We start from the raw sequence: 15,520 nt of genomic DNA on the forward strand, positions 1-15,520 counted from the left end.
AACAATGCCAGTTGTTGTATCAATGTTCTGTTGAACCGTTCCACCATCCCGTCAGATTGTGGCCGCAAGGGCGTGGTTCTTGTTTTCCGAATTGACAGGAGTCTGCACACATCTTTTAGTAATTGGCTCTCAAAATTTCGTCCCTGATCGGTGTGCAGCTCCTGTGGAATCCCGTGCCGACATACAAATCCTTCCACGAAGGCCTGTGCTACCACCCCTGCTTCTTGGTTGGGGAGGGCATAGGCCTCCGGCCACTTGGTGAAATAGTCCATTACAACGAGGATATACTTATTACCTTGGCGGGTGCGGGGCAGCGGTCCTAGAATATCCATAGCCACCCGCTCAAGGGGGGCCCCCACCTGATGTAATTGAAGGGGGGCCCTCATCCTCCGTGCTGGTCCCTTTTTGGCAGAACAGGCGTCGCATCTCCGACACCAGTCCTGTATGTCGCGCCCCATATTCACCCAATAGAACCTCCGGCGGACCCGAGATATTGTCTTTGTACTGCCCAAATGGCCGCCGGAGCGGGTACCATGCACCTGTTGCAATATGACGTTCTTGAATTTGTCAGGGACTATCACCAGCCAGGAAGTTCTATCAGAGGGAACCTCCACCCACTTGCGATACAAGATGTTGCCTTTCAATTCCAGGGTCTGCCACTGAGCCCAATACGCCTTTGTTTGCGCCCCGAGGGGGGTGACCTCTTCCCCCTTTGGTCTTTGCCCCAATTTGACCCATTGGAACACCGGCCCCAGAACAGGATCCTCCTGCTGGGCCGTGCTCCAAGCCAACTCTCCAAATTCCTCGTCCGCGGTTAGTGGCAAAATTGGCCCTCTCACCCGGGTTGCCCGGACGACGAGAATCGGGGCGGAATCGCCCAATTGCTCCCTTTCCTCGTGTCTCGCACAAAATTTACAGTTTTCCCCCAGACAAGGACGCCGAGAGAGTGCGTCCGCATTACCATGGGCCTTCCCGGCCCTATGGGCCACATCAAAATCGTACTGCTGCAACTTTTCCAACCACCTTGCAATTTGGCCCTCCGGTTCCTTGAACCGAAGGAGCCATTGCAAGGAGGAATGGTCAGTTCTAACCAAAAATTTCCGCCCGTACAGGTACGGGTGGAAATGGTTCATGGCAGCCAGCATGGCCAATAACTCTTTGCGAGTGACGCAATAATTTCGCTCGGGCCTACTTAAGGCCCGACTATAGTAACCAATCACTCTCTCCACGCCCTCCTGTGTCTGAGACAAAACTGCGCCCAATCCTTCCTGGCTCGCATCCGTGTCCAGGGTAAATGCCCCGTCACTAGTGGGGTAAGCTAGAAGGGGTGCGGATGTTAGACACCCCTTCAATTTTTGGAAGGCCTCGTGGCACTCCCGTGTCCAATTAAATCGCGTCCCCTTCTCCGTAAGCTGGTGGAGGGGACGGGCCAACTCCGCAAATTTCGCCACAAAGCGCCGGTAGTAGGAGCAGAGTCCCAAAAATCCCCGCACCTCCTTGATGGTACGTGGTGCGGGCCACTCCTCTACCGCTTTAATTTTGTCTGGGTCCGTTTTTACCCCCTCGCGGCCGATCACGTGACCTAGATAGGCCACCTCTCTTGCAAACAAAGTGCACTTACTCGGGTTCAGCTTCAACCCTGCCTGTCTGAGGCACCCGAACACCTGGTCCAAGTTAGCTACTGCCTGGGGGAACGTTTGGGCATGTACCAGGACGTCATCCAGGTACACCAGGCATGATTGCCATGGCATGCCGCCCAGGACATGCTCCATCAATCTTTCAAAGGTGGCGGGGGCGTTACACAAACCAAACGGCATCACAGTAAACTGATACAGTCCCTTACCTGTGGAAAATGCCGTTTTCTCCTTCCCTGCCCTATCCATCTCCACCTGCCAATACCCACTCTTGAGGTCCAAAGTTGAGAACCAATTTGAGCCCGCAACGGCATCGAGGGTGTCATCAATCCTTGGCAGGGGATATGAGTCCTTGAGTGTCACGTTGTTTAGCTGGCGATAGTCCACGCAGAACCGCGTGGTCCCATCTTTCTTTTTGACCAGCACAACAGGTGACATCCAAGGACTTCCCGAGGGCTCGATCACACCTGCGTCGAGCATTTTTTCAACCTGCTCGTCAGCTTCCGCCCTCTTGCTCCAAGGGAGCCGTCGGGCGGCCTGACGAATAGGCCGGGCCTCACCGGTGTGGATCTGATGTTTCACCAGGCCCGTACGTCCAATATCCTCGGTGGACAAGGAGAAGAGGTCCAAATGGGACCCAACCAGTTTGTGTAAGGCCTCCCTCTGGGTACCTCCCAACTCTACACTACTACGATTTACCATCTCGCAAATGGGATCGGGCCAATTCCTAGAACTTATTGAAGGCTCCCCCTGGGGCTCGGCTGGACGTTCTCGCCCCTCACTGACGCGACTTCTCTAACTGGGGTGCAGCCAGCTACCTTCGTGCCCCTCACTATAGTGCGTGGTTCTGTGCTAATATTAATTACTCGGACGGCCACCACCGGCCCGTCCGTTTTTACAAGGGTACGGCCCACGATTAAACCAGGTATGGATAGCGCTGCCACCGGTTCGACCAGGCCGCAGGATTCCTGCCATGTCGGGCGAGCCGACCATCGGGCCGGCACTATGGCCTCGGCCCCCGGAGGGATGGTCACGGCCTCAGGAGCCTCCAGCTCCACGCTCTCGGCCGTGCTCACACCCTCCAATGGTAGCTCTTCCACTCCCCATCGCAGGATCCCCCGACTCAAGTCGATTTTACAACCGCTGGCAGTCAACAAATCCAACCCTATTAAGCATGGGTCGCACACCTCCGCCACCCAAACCTCTATCTCTTGCTTCACCGATCCCAACTTGAGGGTCACAAAACCACGCCCTATGATCGGAGCCGTTGCCCCGGTAGCCAACTGCAAACTATGATTTTCCAGACGCTGGATTTTACCCCAGCCGTCTGCACTCGAATTAAGGACCACGGGGCTGATGATCGTGGCGCTGGCTCCCGTGTCCACCACGGCGTCTACCCCCACGCCGGCAATTTTCCACCGAATCATCAAACTACCCGTCCCAATTCGGCCACAATGAATGACCTGTCGCGTCAACGAGGGCTTCTCCCCATCCTCTACTGCCGAACACCGCCCTGCATGCCCGGCACGTTCTAGTTTCCCGGGCCCTGGCGGGGGGGTGTCTGAGGTCGGCTAGGCCGATCGATACTGGGCGGAGTTGAGGGCATCGGCTGGCGGGGAACGTCCCGGCGCGGAGCTCGACACTCCCATGCACGGTGACCCATCCGAGCACAATTATAGCACCTCACCTGGTAAGGTGCTTGCCTCCGGTATTCCAAATTCCCCCCCCTGTATGTCCGAATTGGGGTACTCTGTCGGGGACTACCGGGTGCCACCGCTGGGGCCGCCTGCCATGGTCCAGGTCCCGCCAGGCGCCGATCCACTAACCTCCGGACCATGCTCTCCAGGTCAGGGCCCCCGTCGGGGGCGGGCCCCCTTGGGGGGCCGCCCCCCATCACGGGCCCCATCTGACGCACCGCCACTGCATGGCGCTCGCCTCCCCGGGCCAGGGGCCTCGCTGCTTCCCAACGGGCTGCAGCGTCGGCCGCCTGACTCATGGTTTGCGGGCGCCACATGGCGAGCTGTTGCCGGAGCTCCAGATCCGGAAGGGCCTGAATAAAGTGATCCAGCGCCAGGCTTTCCTGGGAACTCGCTGCCATGTCCGCGTGTGCAATCCCGACCGCGCGGCGAATATCGTGAGCAAGTTCCCCGATGGTCTCCTGGGGCTTGCGTTTTCGCTGCGCAAGTTGGGCTTTAACAAGCTCGCTTTGCTGTTCAATGCCGAACCGATTAATTAATGCCGCACGGAGGGCTGACAGGGTGAGAGCACCCGGTGGTAAAGCCGTCAGCACCTCCGCCGCCGCGCCGCGCAGTGCCCCCACCAGGTGTACTCCACCTTCGTCCGGATTCCAACCGTTGCCTTTACACACGTACTCAAACTGCGCCAGGTACGCCCTCAAATCACTCTTGCCGTCATACGGCGCGAGTGGGACCTTGTGGGCGCCCGAAGGTCGGACCCCGCGCGTCACTCCTTGCGGGATCAACGCGGGACCAAACCGTTCGGGCTCCCACAGTACGCTATTCCCGGGGGGCTCCCGCGCGTCCCCCGTCCCTCCAAACACTACCCCTCCTGGTGTCGATGCCTGGGTCGCCCCTCCGCAACCCGCTACCCACGCCATACCCCCACAGCCTTGCTCACCAGCACCCCCTCACTCCCCATAGCCAACCCTCCTTGCACACCTCCTCTGTCCATACACTCCGGACCAGTCATACATCTTACCATTGGTCCCTCACGAACACCCGGGTCTACACCACCCCCCAAGCCGACTGAATCTCCCCTCACATCATGTACATTGCCACTCACCTCCGTACCTTGTCTCCGCACCTCCTTTGCCACCTGCAAACTTTTTATTTGGTTAGTGAGCATCTCATCATGATTTGAACACAGACCTTGTACATATTCCATGACTTCCTCCTTTATCTCCCTCTTAGTTTCCCTCCGTCTCTTCTTAATTTCACTCACCCCCTCTTCCACCTCCTCTAATTTTTCCTTTACCTCCTTCAGCTCCCGGTGCGCCCCCTCTATTTCTTCCTCCATCGCTACTTTAACCGTTTCTATGTGCGTCCTTACCTCCCGGTCCTTCGTCTCCATTACTTCTGTCACCTCTTCCAACCTCTTCGTCAATCCCTCATGTACCATTTGACATTCCTTTTGTGTCGCTATTAATTCATTTTTAATGTCCTTTTGTGTCGCTTTTAAACCCCCGATGATTGCAGTGTTCTTTTCCACTTGGTCCGCTAGTTCCTTTTGTCCCACTGTCAGCTGTTCTACTCCTTTCGTCAGATCTTCTATTCCCCCCTGTAACTTTGCCGTATTATTTCTCACCTCTTTCTCTATACGCTTTTCGCCTCGCTTTACCTCCTCGCGTAGCCCCGAGACCTCCTCACTCACCCCTCGTCGTATTTCCTCCATCTCTTTTGTAGATGCCACCCTCATCTGTCCCAATTCATCCCTCTGAGCATCCAGTTTGGTTTCTACCCCGATTTTCACCTCCTCTATTTGCTCTCCCATTTGTTTGATTTCCCTGGCAGATTGTTCCCCTATTTCCCGCAATTTGTCCTCCATCCTATTTTCTAACCCCATTAACCCATTTTTCACCCCCTCTAACTGATTCTCCTGGGCAGCCATTCTGTTTTCCACCCCCGTTAACCCATTCTTTACCTCTTTTATCCCGTTGTCTAACCCCTCAAAATTATTGTCTAACTTCCCAAATTTCTTGTCTAACTCCTCACCGGTACCCCTCGCTTCGTCCCTCATTACCCTCATTTGCTCACCCTGAGCATCCATTTTTGCTTCTAGCCCCATATTTGCCATTAGTATGGTTGCATTAATCTGCGCCATGAGGTCCCGCACATCAATTCCCGCTATTTGCGCAGCGGGCGCGTCTACCCCGCGCTCGTGCGAGCCGCCACTTTGTGCGTCTGATACCACGTGCGCGAGAGCGCCATTTTGTGCACCTGATACACCCTCAACCACCTCATTGCTCTCCTCTTCCCTTTCTTCCCCGAAGTCCTGGGTTACTTCTAACCCCTCTATCTCTCCCACCGGCATCCCGTCGCCTTGAACAGCCATGGCGCGATTTCAAAATTCGGGTTTTACTTTATAAGACAAAATAAATTTCGGTACTTTATAATTTTGAGCGCGTGAAGCGCGCTCCGGGTCGATCTCACTCCCCGACACCAATTGTTACTTAATAACACAATTGGTGTTCCAAAATTTGGGCCTAACAAATTTAGTCCCAGGTCCGAATCCCACTCCTGACACCAATTGTTACCGATCGCGGTTAGATGTTGTAGACCGAGCGGTTGGTGACCGCGACCTAACAAACTTACCCGATTCCACCCGAACTTTGGCCGTATCGCACCACAGCTGCTCAATCAGGGAAAAGACAAAGGCGACGAATGCAAAGAGGAAAAAGGAATAAAACGAGAAGACGTACAGACGAGTAATGGGGTTTATTATTTACACAAGCAAAACGGAGCAATCAAGGTTTATTTACAACACATAAGACGCAGGTGACACAGTGCAAATACTAGCTTATCTACAGGCTTAACTTATCCCAGGACAGAACAAACAAAAGACACTGACTCACGCGGGGAATTGCAGGAATCGCAGGATGTGGATGGCTGGAGGGAGAGGGAGGTCCAAAGGGGGTCCCGCAGCACAACCGGCGCGTTTAGCAGCCGCCGTTCAGGCCAGGCCCCACGCTGCTATTTTGGCTGCTGTTTTGGCTGCCGTGTACGTCGCGTGCTTTGCCAGGCCTTGTCCCACTCGTCTGGTCCAAACCCTCAACTCTTTCTTCTTTCTCTCACTCTTTACCACTCTCTCTTGACGACCAACTCAGACCTCTCTCACCAAGACCAACCCTTTTTGACCAACCGACTCAGACCCTCTCCTGGCAATCGACTCACTCCAACTCCTTGTGACCAACTCCAGGGCTTTTTGTCTTCTCCTCTCCTCTGTAAAAACGCATCTCTCTTTTGACACGCCCCTGCCTTGGGTTATATAGGCCCCCGCCCCTCAACCTTTTCAAACCTCCCCGATCGCTCTTCCTCCGCCCTCTCTAGCCAAACCCCTGGCTCATGGTTGGTCGAGTGGGGCTGGCTCACTCCTCCCCTCTATGACGAGGTGGAGACACGCCTTTCTTCCCCGACTCGAGCCTCGTGGTCAATGGCGGTTATTGGAGGGGAGGTAATATGGGCAATCGAGGGCTCAGCAGTGACGAGAGGGGATGTAATATGGAAATGGAGGTTTTGGGGATGGGAAGGAAAGGGAGATTTTGGGGATGGGAAGGAAAGGGGATCTATTTCTTTCACTGGTGCAATGGAGTATTTCAATTAATGGAAGACACAGCCTTACACTAACACACATAATAAGGATATAACTGTCAAAAAAAGATATATCGTGTCCTGCATGTATGTTTTATGGACTAACTACGGGAACGCCCTTTTGACCTTTATACAACCACAAACGGAGGGAGGAGGGGTGATATTTTACAACAACCTTTTACAACAACATTTTACAACAATAAAATAAAAAAACATTCTCATATCCACAACAATATTTTAAAGAAATAACATAACGAGATATCCTTAATCATTATTTGACATTGTACAGAATTATTTATCATTTGGGAAGACCTGATCAAGATGTGGTCTACCATTGCCTCGACTAAGAATTTACTTTCTCAACAAACAACAACAACATGCATTTTAAAAGGCCATTTTCCCTGCTAGAGCGGGGGTTAGCCTTGCAGTCCCCATGACAATCTTCTCCATCTTGCCCTATTTTCTGCATCTCTCCTTGTTAACCCCCTTGCCCGCATTTCTTCTTCCACCATCTTTAGCCAAGTCTTTCTCGGTCTTCCCCGTCCTCTACTTCCTTCTACATTCATTTCCATCACTCTTTTCAACCAGTCACTTTCATCCTTCCTCAACACATGACCAAACCATCTCAACCTGTTCCTCTTCACAGCATCAATCACAGGCTCTATTCCCATCATCTTTCGCAATTCATCATTTGTCTTCCTCTCTCTCAATGATACTCCGCACATCCATCAAACCATTCGCATTTCCACCCTTTCCAACCTTTGTTGCTGCTCCACGTTCATTACCCATGTCTCGCTCCCATAAATCAAAACAATTCTGAGACATGCAACATATACCTTTCGCTTCAGCTTCAACACACTCCCCTCCTCGTCAGCACGCCACTCAGTTCCCGAAACTTCTTCCATGCACAGCTCACTCTGGCAACCGTTGCCGAGTCTGATCCACCATCTCCATTCAGCATGTCTCCTCGGTAACAAAATGTTTTCACACCTTCCAGCTTCACGCCTTCTCCAAGATCTAACTCAACATTTCCTCCATCTGCAGCTCCCTCTGTGCACACCTTACATTTGAATGTAGCTGCCACACTGGTTAATGACCCTCTCAGACCACTACATTTTTGATGAACCCACTCAGCGCACATTGTACATTGAATGGAGTTCACTCCGACTCCCTTCCTGCACACAGCACAGTGCCACTTCCCAGTTCTTTCCACCTCACCACATGCTTTACCACTTCACATCACCTTAGTCTTTCCAATGTTCACCTTCAGACCTTTTGTCTCCATACATTCCTTCCACTTGTTCATCTTTTCCTTCAGTCCATCCATACTTTCCGCAATCAACACCAGATCATCTGCATTCAACTCCCACGGTAAACCCTCCTTTACGTTCTGAGCCAGCACCTCCATCACAGCTACAAATAGTAGTGAACTTAGTACCGACCACTGATACACTCCCACCTTCACCTCAAACTCACCACTGTTCCCATCCTTCGTCCTTACAGCTGTGCGCGCTCTTTTGTACATTGCCATCACTACTCTGATCAACCATTCCTCCACTCCTAACTTCCTCAATGCCCATGTCAATACTTTGCGTGGAACCCTATCGAATGCTTTCTCCAGATCAACAAACCCAAGAAACAACTTCTTCCTCTTCTCCATGTACTTCTCCTGCAACTGCCTCACAATAAAAAGCGTGTCTGTCATTCCTTTTCCTGGCATAAATCCAAACTGCATTTCATCAATCTTCACTTTCTTCCTTATCCTCCTCTCCAACACCCTTTCCAATACCTTCATTCCATGCTCCAATAACTTTATCGCTCGGTACGAGCCACACTCCAGAGGGTCACCTTTCCCCTTGTACAGAGGGACGAGGGTACTCAGTTCCCAATCCACTGAAATGCGGCCTTCTTTCACCACCAGATTACAGATCTCTGTCATTCTCTTCACACCCCAACTTCCTGCTGCCTTCAACATATCTCCCACAACTCCCGTCGGCCCTCCCGCTTTTCTACTCTTCATTGCTTTTATCGCTTCCTCAACTTCCTTCTCAGTTATCTTCTCTGCCAGTCCTAAAACTGTGTGACTCTCTATGTTGCCATCCCATTCATTCTCTGTATTCAACAGCATTTCCATATACCTTTTCTATCTTCCTTTAATTCCATCTGGATCCACAACGATTTGTCCCACTTCATCCTTCAAGCAACTCACCCCCATCACTTCACACCTCTCTTTCGCTATCTGCTTTGCAATCCTGAATACTGCTCTCTGACCCTCTTCCGAATCCAAGCGTTCTCCAAACATTTTCCGACATGCCTCCTGCGCCTTTGCTACCTCTTTCTTTGCAGCCTTCTTGGCTGCCTGATAACGTTCATGCTCTGCTGTTTCTGCTCCCGTACCCTTCGCCTTCTGCCACTCCTTGAACTTATTCCTCTTCTCGTCAATCCTCTTTCCAACTTCATCATCCCACCACCATGTTTCCGAGTGCCTCGGTGGTCCTTTTGTCCATCCACATACCTCACCAATGGCTCCCAACAGACTAACTTTCATTGACATCCAACCACTTTCAAGCTCAACCACATCATCCTCGAGCTTTACTTTCTCGAGCAAACAAATTTGGTCAGAGCACCAGCGATAATTAATCACCACAAAAATTGGTCGCGAGGTGTGCGGAACCCAAACACGATTTTTACAGGTTGTAGCTCATAGAAATTACTTGCTTCATAGATAAATTTTACACTTCCACACAGGCAAGGGGGTTAACAAGGGAAGATGTAGAAAATAGTGCAAAATGGAGAAGATTGTCATGGGGCCCGCAAAACTAACCCCCACTCTGGCAGGGAAAATGGCCTTAAAATGCCTGTTGTTGTTGTTGTCGTCTCAAGACTGAACTCTCAAACCTGTCTCCCTCTTCCAAATCCTCGTGGCGTCTTGTCAAATCTGTATCTGGTGTTTGTTCCCCCTCCTTCCCATCCCTTACCTCAAACGGCTACACAGCTGAATCCGCACATGAAAAAGCTGAATGCCTCAACTCTGAGTTTGCCCCCAAAATATTGTGTCCCAAACCCGTCTCTCTCTGTACCCACAATACCCAGCTCCTCCTGGAATCTGTGTCCTTTTCTCCCGACAAGGTTGAGAAGTTTCTGTCAATCCTCCACACTGATTCGACAAATGGACCAGATGGCATCAGCCCACATGTCCTAAAATCCAGCTCTGCAACTGTTTCACACCCTCTCTCTGTTATCTTCACCCTCTCTTTTGCTCAAGCTCATCTGCCATCAGCTTGGAAATCAGCCAACATTACCACTTTACACAAAAAGGTGCAAAAACAGATCCTTGCAACTACAGACCAATCAGCTTGTTCCCAATTATCAGCAAGGTCATGGAATCCATCCTTCCTCTTCTCCAATGGCTTGATCTCTGATCATCAATTTGGTTTCAGACCAGGTCACTCTACTCTGGACATGCTGCTACTGCCGTCTCAACAATGGATGGAGGTCCACAATGTCAAACAGGAAATTAGAGCTGTCTCCCTTGACATCTCACGTGCCTTCAAAACTGTCTGGCACCCCACTATGCTCACCAAACTCTCCTTCTATGGTATCCATGGAAATCTCCACGCATGGCTTGCGGACTCCCTTTCCAGTCGCAGTCAAAGTGTGGACTTGAATGGATTTCTCTGAACTCCCCTTCCTGTTCAGGCTGGAGATCCTCAAGGCAGTGTTCTGGGCCCTGTACCTTTTTTTGGTATTCATCAATGATCTTCCGACTCTCTGGAAAATCCTCTCTAACTCTTTGCTGATGACTCCACTCTCTGCCGCTCCATATCTCAACCCTCATATCGGCAGGCAGCAGCCTCTTCACTCTATGCAGACCTGAACAAAATCACTAACTGGTCAAACAAGTGGAACATGTATTTCAATCCTGACAAATCTCACACTCTTACTATGTCTCTCCGTAAAGACCGTCTGGAAAACCCTCCCATCTACTTTCTCGACAATCCTCTCCAAGAAGTTCTGTCACTCAAGCTTTTGGGTCTCACTATCTGCCATGATCCTTCCTGGTAAAACCGCATTTCCAAGCTGGTCTCCAAAGCCAGTCGCTGACTGGGCATCCTCCATCGTGCAAAGTCCTTTCTTGGCACACCTGAGCTCCACACCACATACATGGCTTTCATCTGTAGCTCAATGGAATACTGCTCTCCACTCTGGCCTAGTGCTCCTGCCTCACACCTAGCTCGGCTTCACGCTGTAGAAACGAAAGCTTTCAGGATGATTGGTATCTCCCGCAATGAAGCTGATTCTGAGGGCGTTTCACTCTCTCACTGCAGGCAGGTTGGTGGTCTTTCTGTCTTCTACAGATGCCTCTCTGGCTTAGCTCCCCCAGCTCTGTCTGTGTTCTGTTCCCCAAATATTCCTGCAGGATGCACAAGAACTGCCAGCAAAGCTCTTCTGGTGAAACTGCCAAAATCAAGACTCTTTGCTCACCTTCACTCTTTCATTCCTCTTTTTTCCTGCCTCTGGAACAAACTCCCTCACTCTCTTCAACCCCACTCCTCCCTCCAGGTCTTTAAAACAGCTGTTCACCAACATCTCTTATCTTCCCCCATCCAAAACCATGATCTTTTCTACCAATGTTAATACACACCAAATCCACATCTTTCAATTCCCGACGTCATTCCTGAAATTCCTTGTAGTGTCAATTTGTTTTGTACCGTGTACCCCTTTCCTCCCCCTCCACTCCCCAAGCCCGCCCCCTTCGAATAGATCTCCCGATGTCCCTGTTCTCTACTGTTGTGCTTGTGTGCTTCCCTCTCTCTCCGCATCTTGTCTCCCCCTCCCTTTATTATTTTACGTGTCCGTTAATGTTATTTGTGTTTTATGTGCTGATTTATGTTTGATGTGCTAGCTCTTAAACGAGCCTCGGTCTTGCATACAAAAAAAAACAAAAAAAAAACGAAAGACCCAAAATGCCCTTGAAGGCCCAGAGGATCCAAAAGACCCCAAACCAAAAAAAAAACAAAAAAAAACCTAAAACATTTATTTTCCTTTCTCCACGTGTGCTATTGTCTCATCCTGTACTTCTGTCCAGGTGTGCTGTTCGCCCCGCCCCCATTATCTCCTTGCCATCCACCTTTTGCCCTGTTCACGTGACTCGTGGTCCCTCTCGGCCCTCCCCCCGTTGGCATTTTGTGCATATAAGATTGTTCACAGTTCTGTTTAAATATTATTTAATATGTTTACACTTTCCCCTTCAGAGTTTTATTCAGTGGTATATTACAACACGCTGTTTTTCTTCCTATTTAAAAGGCTTTTTTCAATTTCCTCTCCAACTCATTCCAATTTAAAAAAAAAAAATTCAATCTCATACATCTCCCTCACTACATGTTCTAAATTCACATTCATTCCATCCCTCCTCCATCGTTCTTAATCGGATTGCTAACTTGAAAATCACAATAAACCCAATTTGTTATCAATGTTCGTCTTTCATTAATCATCCACTTTCTAAAGTCCCCTCTTGCCACTCCCCTTCAAATCTCCCCCCCCAACCCCTCCCCTTCAAATCTCACCCTCTACCATCCCTCTCCAATTCTCCCCCCTCCCTCCTCCACCTCAAAGCTGTCTCCTCCCCACTTCGTCTCCCTTCTATCTCATACCTCCACATCCCCCAACCTTCTACTTTCCTCTGCCCCTCCTCAAGCAACCCCTCATTGTGCCTCATCCCTTCACCATCAAACCTTTCGTTCTCCTCATCCTTCCTTTTCTTGTAACTCTTCTGTAATCTCTGACACACCATCAACTGCTCTCCCTACCTCCCCCTCCCATCCTTCATCTGACCCTACCCCTCCCCTCCCCTGTCCTACACCCGATGCTCCCCCGTCTCTCTTCATCAACAGGATGGACCTCAAACATCCGGGGCCTTCGCTCAAACCTGACTGATCTCTCCATACAGGTTGCTTCTGTCAATCCAGACTTGATCTGCTTAACAGAAACTTTCCTCTTTCAAGATGTCTCTGATTCCTTAATATCTCTCCCGGGTTACTCCCTCCTCCGGTATGATAGACCTGAGCCTCGTCCTGGTGGTGGGGTGGCTGTCTTTATCAAAAACTCTCTTCCTCACTCTCCTTGCACTGCCCTCTCTCCACCTCACCCCAAGGAGTACCTTTGGCTACGGCTTCCTCTCCGCTCCCACCTTTTGTTCATATGTGTTCTGTACCGTCCTCCAAACAGTGATGACTCCATTTACATTTCACTGTCTGACAACATGGACCAACTTCTATCCACTCATCCCAACTCTCTCTTCCTCATATGTGGCGACTTCAACTGTCATCATGCCAGCTGGCTGGGTGTGGGTTCATCTCTCACCAGCCATGGCACCTCAGCAAAGGACTTCTGCGACTCACTGGGATTGACACAATCTGTCAATTTCCCGACCCGGATCTCAGTCAATGGAGCATCTTCTCTTCTAGACTTGGTTATGACAAACTTCCCTGCTAATGTCTGCTGCTCTTCTTCTGCTCCAATCGGTTCTTCTGATCATGTGCTTGTTAAAGTGGACATCTCTCTGGCCATTCTCAGAGAGCCTCCTCAGCGTCGACGAGTCTGGTATTTCACACAGGCCAACTGGCATGGTCTTCAAGCAGCCATCAATCATCTGGACTGGTTTCCCATCTCCACTGCCTCTGACATCAATTCTTCCTGGGAATTCTTCCAAAGCAAACTGCTATCTCTCATGCACAGATTTATCCCATCTCGTCTTCAGTTGTCTTACCCTTCCTCCCGTCCATGGTACACTGAATCTTGGGGTGAGGCAGTTGCCCTGAAACAACTTGCCTTTGCCTCTTGGAAGGCTAATCCAACTGAAGGTAATCTCAGTTCCTTCCACCAAGCTCGGAACAAGTGTGTGTCTACCCTCAGGAGTGCCAGGAAGCACTATCTCTCCACACTCAAGAATGAACTCTCAAACCTGTCTCCTTCCTCCAAATCCTGGTGGCATCTGGTCAAATCCATTTCTGGTGTTTGTTCCCCCTCCATCCCCTCCCTTACCTCAAATGGCTACACAGTTGACACCGCACGTGACAAAGCAGAATGCCTCAACTCTGTGTTTGCCTCAAAATCTTGTGTCCCAAACCCATCTATCTCTGTTCCCACCTGACCCAGTCGAACCCAATTGCCCCTGGACTCTGTGTCCTTTTCTCCTGACAAGGTGGAGGAGCCTTTGTCAAACCCTGACTCTGATTCTGCAACTGGACAAGACGGCATCAGCCCACGGGTCCTAAAATCCTCCTCTGCCGCTCTATAGCACCCTCTCTATGTTGTTTACCCTCTCTTTTGCTCAAGGTCATCTGCCAGCATCCTGGAAATCAGCAAACATTACCGCTTTACACAAAAAAGGTGCAAGAACAGATCCTTGCAACGACAGACCAATCAGCCTGCTCCCAATTATCAGCAAAGTCATGGAATCCATCATTGCTTCAGATATCAAATCCTTCCTCCTCTCCAATGGCTTGATCTCTGATCATCAATTTGGATTCAGACCAGGTCATTCTACTCTGGACATGCTGCTTCTGCTGTCTCAACAATGGATGGAGGTTCTAAATGCCAAACAGGAAATCAGAGCTGTCTCCTTTGATATATCACGGGCCTTCGATACGGTCTGGCACCCAGGTCTGCTCACCAAACTCTCCTCCTATGGTATCCATGGAAATCTCCATGCATGGCTTGCGGACTCCCTTTCCAGTCACAGTCAACGTGTGGCGCTGAATGGATTTCTATGAACTCCCCTTCCTGTTCAGGCTGGAGTTCCCCAAGGCAGTGTTCTGGGCCCTGTGCTTTTTCTGGTCTTTATCAATGATCTCTCTGACTCTCTGGAAAATCCTCTCTATCTCTTTGCTGATGATTCCACTCTCTGCCGCTCCATTCCTCTTCCCTCAGATCGGCAGTCTGCAGCCTCCTCACTCTCTGAAGATCTGGACAAAATCACAGACTGGTCAAACAAGTGGAACATGTCTTTCAATCCTGACAAATCTCACACTCTTACTACGTCTCTCCCAAAAGATCGACTGGACAACTCTCCCATCTACTTTCTTAACAATCCTCTCCAAGAAGTTCTGTCGCTCAAGCTTTTGTGTCTCACTATCTGCCATGATCTTTCTTGGGAAAACCACTTTTCCAAGCTGGCCTCCAAAGCCAGTCGCCGACTGGGCATCCTCCGTCGTGTGAAGTCCTTCCTAGGCACACCTGAGCTCCTCACCACATACAAGGCTTTCATCCGCAGCTCAATGGAATACTGTTCTCCTCTATGGGCCGGTGCTCTTGCCTCACACCAAGCTCGGCTTCATGCTGTTGAAACCAAAGCTTTCAAAATCATTGGAATCTCCCGTGATGAAGCTATCTCCGAGGGCCTTTCACTCACTCACTGCAGGCAGGTAGGTGGTCTTTCTGTCTTCTACCGACTCCTCTCTGGCCTTGCTCCCCCAGCTCTCTCTGTGCTTTGTCCCCCAAATATTCCTTCAGGTCGCACAAGATCTGCCAGCAACCCTCTGATGGTTAAACTGCCGA

This window comes from Myxine glutinosa, chromosome 1 (genome assembly GCF_964187855.1).
Source record: "Myxine glutinosa chromosome 1, kmMyxGlut1.1, whole genome shotgun sequence".
Classification (NCBI taxonomy): domain Eukaryota; kingdom Metazoa; phylum Chordata; class Myxini; order Myxiniformes; family Myxinidae; genus Myxine; species Myxine glutinosa.